A 5248-nucleotide genomic window follows, 5' to 3' on the forward strand; every position below is an offset into this window, starting at 1 on the left:
CCAATAACCTAGATTTGGTTTCAAGCCATGCTAGAGACTTTGCAATCTAATTGTAAACCAAACCTATTTAATTAATCAATTAAACTCTTTAATTAATTAATTAAATCATATTTAATTTGGTGTTTACTTGTGTATGTGTGTGACTTACTAAGCTCATCACTAATTGGCAATGAGATATGATATCAACTTTTAATATCATTAGAACTCTTTCTTGCCATAAATGATTTCTCTAAATCATTTTATGCACCTCATAGACCATGGTTAACACCTAGCATAACATGCCATGGCTACCCAATTGTAATAAGGTTTACCTTAAATAAACCTATAATCATATGTTACCATGCACTTGAATCTCTCTGTTACAAAATCCCAACTCAAGCTGAAGTCATGATTTATGTCAAACCCCATTTGCTATGAATATTATGTTCTCTTTTAATTCCAGTTCTTGATTAAAAGATTTTCTCATCAGAAACTCTTTTCTGATTAAATCTATCTGTCCTGGCCAGGAACTTAAAACATCAAGAACAGTTAAATGAGCATAGGATTTTATTCCTATTTACTTAGAGGAACAGATTCTATCTTGATCAACACCTACCTCCATATATAACTAGTAGGAGCCAATACATGCCCATATACCCATACACAGTACAAGTATGAAAGCAGTATCAAACTCAAGCCACCTATATACAAGATAACTGTGAAATCTCAGGTCTAAAGATTATATGCACTGATATGATTTATGATAATACATTGACAAGAGTAAACTCCATGTGCTTGTCATAAGTGTCACTGGTTCAGCCTACTTATCATGTATAAATGCCTATCATGTTTGTTATATGGCATGAGACTCACCATTTTATCTTATTTATATCTCATATAAATAACTTGAGAACAAACATGAATACAATCTTACTGGATAAGTCATGTTCTTATTGTGAAGTATCCTCGATTGTGAACCTATTTATGATACTTTGTGCTAGAAATAATGTCACTTATATTCTTAACAACTTAAGAATAGAATTCTTAACAAAATATCAATGGACCTTTTCTATTACACATAAATATATTACGTAAATGGAAAAGTGAAAATGCCTTTTATTAATAAAAGATGTACAAGATACATACTAAATGATATGCTCTTAACAATCTCCCACTAGCACTAGAGCCATTCATTACAATATCTTAGACCCATCTTCTCAAGATGTCAATCTAGCTGAGTCTGTGACATAGGCTTAGTGAATGGATTAGCTGGATTTTCAGTTGATGCTATTTTCTGCATGGCTACATCGCCTCGCCCAACTATTTCTCTGATAATGTGATAGCGCCTTTCTATGTGTTTGGATTTCTGGTGAGACTGGGGTTCTTTAGCCTGTATGACTACTCCATTGTTGTCACAGTGAAGTGAAACTGCTGACTTAATGGAAGGAACTACTGCAAGTTCTATCATGAACTTCTTTATCCAAACAGCTTCCTTTGCAGCATCTGATGCAGCAATATACTCAGCCTCGGTAGTGAAATCTGCAGTCGTACTCTGTTTAGAACTCTTCCAACTGACTGCACCTCCATTACAAATGAACACATATCCAGAGGTAGACTTTCTATCATCAATATCTGATTGGAAATCGTAATCGAGATAACCATCCAATTGCAAGTCTCCACCTCCATATATCAAGAATAAATCCTTAGTTCTTCTCAAGTACTTAAGGATATTCTTGTGACTATCGATGTTCCAAACCTAGATTGGATTGATACCGCTAGTCAAACTAACGAGATATGCGATATCCAAATTTAGTACACAACATTGCATACATCAAACTTTCAATAGCCAAAGCATATGGAATCCTGGCCATTTTATCTCTTTCTTCAGGTGTCTTTGGAGACATCTCTTTAGAAAGGTGGATACCATGTCTCACAGGCAACAATCCTCTCTTGGAATCAAGCATGTTAAACCTCTTTAACACCTTTTCCAAGTATAAACTTTGGGATAAACCAATTATTCTTTTCGCTCTATCTCTATAGATGCGAATCCCAAGAATATAGGTTGCCTCCCCTAAGTCTTTCATGGAGAATGTATTTGACAACAATATCTTTATAGTTTGCAACATACCTATGTCATTACCCATCAACAGTATGTCATCCACATATAAGACAAGGAAAGTGATAGCACTGTCACTAACCTTCTTATATACACATGGCTCATCCTCATTTTTGATAAAACCAAATGACTTAATGGCTTCATCAAAATGGATGTTCCAACTCCTCAAAGCTTGTTTCAACCCATAAATGGATCGCTTTAGCTTGCATACCTCGGAACCATCTTGGAATTCAAAACCCCTAAGTTGTTCCATGAAAATGTTTTCTTCGATGTATCCATTGAGAAAAGCTATTTTGACATCCATCTGCCAAATCTCATAATCATAGTATGCAGCTATTACTAATAGAATCCTAATTGATTTAAGCATGGCAACAGGCAAGAAAGTCTCCTCATAGTCGATTCCTTGCCTTTAGCGAAACCCTTTCGCTACTAGCCTTGCATTATAGGTCTTTACCTTTCCATCAGAACCAATTTTCTTCTTGAAAACCTATTTGTTCCTTATAGGTACAATACCTTCAGGTGGGTCAACAAGATCCCAAACTTGATTCTTATACATGGAATCAATTTCGGATTTCATAGCATCAATCCATTTTGAAGAGTCTATATCTAATATAGCTTTTTCACAGGTAAGTGGATCATCTCCATGATCTACTTCTTCATGAGTAGACAACTCTTGTTCTTCTTCATGAAGGAAACCATATCTCACTGGTGGGTGAGATACCCTGGTTGTTCTATGAGGAATGATGCATACATTTTGCATAATCATTTAGGTTTAATTTCATAACCATTTTTATTTGATTATTAGTCATTTTTAGCTAATTTTATTAGTTAATTAGTTAGTTTTTCATAATTGTCGATTTTGGATTAATTTGTAATTTTTACTTTGTTTTGTAGGAAAAATGGTGCTTTTGAAGGACTAAAGAGAATTTTGCCATTGAGGAGTGTCTTCTACAGCAAAAAGATGTCAAAAACAAGTTTTCAAATATGCATTGACCTAACTTCATAAGGAGAAAGATCAATGTGCATAAGGAGATGCACATTCTCGCCTCCCTTATGCACATTCACGAAATTGTGCATAACCTATGCACTAAGTCATAGTGACCATAACTTATGCCCATGAAGAGTTCATTAATGGAGATTCCCTCAAATAATTCCTCCTAGAACATACCATTTTAGGGCTCCATGTCAGAAAAATGCTATAAATAGTCCCATTTCTCATTTTAGAAGGGAGACAAGGAGAAAAGAAGAAGAGGAGAAGAGAGGCAGAATTTGAGGAGTCATTTTCACCTTCCACACCATTTTTAACCAAGATTTGCATTTCTTCCTTCCTTTACATTTTTCTACATTTCTAGTGTTTAATTTCTTACTTCTTAGCTTAGATTAAAGCTTTATTTCCATTTAAACTCATCATATCTTGTAAGCATTATGGATAGTGAGTAGTTTACTTTTGATTCGAGTAAGGGATGTAATATTTTAGTTATTTTTGTGGATTTGGGTTAGTCCCAATTTAATGAATTTATGAGGTTTAATCCATTTCTTGTGTGCTTATTCACATGCTTAATGAAGGGCCCCATTAAGTTATGTTCTTAATCCTTGGTTGAAGCAGAAGGAAAACCAAGTGATAGTTAATCAAGAAATTGGACTTAATTAACTTAGATCTAGATAGAGACTAAGGGTTAAGAGGGTTTTAATAGATTGATTAAAGAACCTAATGGGTCTTGGTTAATTTTAACTCCACTAGGATTAAGTTAATTAAGGCACTCTTTGTCTCACTCGAAAGAGTTTTCAAAGGATTTTAGAATTAATCTCCTTTAAACCCATAAATTTCATGGATTGGGCTAGCTAGGAAAATCCCAAAATAGCTTGAATATGAAATTTTATCATTGTTAATTTCTAATCAAATTTAATTACTTGCCATTTTGAAGATTGCCATATTTGAACTTGCTTACTTCAATTTGATGCAATTTTAGTTTAATTAATACATTGTTGAATAGAATATTAATTTTGCACATTTAAATTGCATATCCCATTACCCATTAATTTACTACTTTAAATACTTGATTTAGTCAACTTTTATATCAAAAATTCAATCATTAACACGAGGATCGATATTTTCTATACTACTTCACACGACCACCACTGCATGGGACGCATCAAGTTTTTGCCGCTGGAGTTGTTTGTTTAAGATTGAATTCTTGATCATTTTAGTTGTTTTTAGTTTTATTTTTGTTATCTTTTCATTTTTGTGTTTGTTTGTTCTTTTTCGTACTTTTAATCTTTTATGAGAAGAGCTAGAGTGATACATCCTTATTGTTCAATCAAATAGAGAAATTTTGTAAGGCCAACAAGAAAGAAACCAGAAAAAGGAAGGAAGCTTTGAGAGAAACCAAATTGAAGCAGCAATGAAAGAATTAGAATTGGTGTTGGTAATAATGGTCAAAACAATGAAAATGAAGCCCAAGGAGAAGAAGTTGTTAATGCAAACGTGCAGGGAAGTATGATGGATCATGCTTTTCCACGTTTTGATGATTTGAGAGAGCATAGCAAGACCAAGGATTGATGCAAATAGTTACAAGATGGATTTTGGAGTTCTTCAAATGATTGAATTCTCAATTTGGAGGACATCCTTCAAAATCCACACACACATCAAGAAGTTTGCTATGATTTGTGACATGCAAAAACAACTGGAGTATCGATGATGCAAGGCTAAAATTGTTTCCATTCTCTCTGAAAGATAGAGCATTGGATTGGCTTGATTCTTTACCTCACAACTCAATTACAAATTGGGAGCATGTATTTCTTGCCCAATACTTTCCACTGGAAAAACTCAAGAATTGAGGAATCAAATGATTGCTTTTGGACCAAGAGAAGATGAGACTCTTTATGAGTCATGGATGAGATGGAAGGAGTTGGAGAGACAATGTCCACATCATGTCATTCCTAAATGGATGATAAACTGCACTTTTACACAAATGTCACCTCCGCTATCTCCTGCTATCGGAGGAATCATTGATGCTCAAAGAGGGGAATTCATCATTAAGCATGAAGATGAAGCTTATGAGTTATTAGAAAATAGCAAAGAATCATCTATGGAGTAATCCAAGAGGGTCAACTCCAACTCAAAAAGGCAAGTTGTTTGGAATGTATGAGCTT

General features: G+C 34.2%; 1 non-coding gene across 1 annotated transcript; it reads right to left on the bottom strand.

Moving 5' to 3' along the window:
- Nucleotides 1–4925: 4925 nt before the first annotated feature.
- LOC131169827 (small nucleolar RNA R71) lies at nucleotides 4926–5033 on the bottom strand. Its single transcript, XR_009140756.1, has one exon. It is a non-coding gene; the product is annotated as a small nucleolar RNA R71 (small nucleolar RNA).
- Nucleotides 5034–5248: the final 215 nt, after the last annotated feature.

This window comes from Hevea brasiliensis, chromosome 1 (assembly GCF_030052815.1).
Source record: "Hevea brasiliensis isolate MT/VB/25A 57/8 chromosome 1, ASM3005281v1, whole genome shotgun sequence".
Classification (NCBI taxonomy): Eukaryota; Viridiplantae; Streptophyta; class Magnoliopsida; order Malpighiales; family Euphorbiaceae; genus Hevea; species Hevea brasiliensis.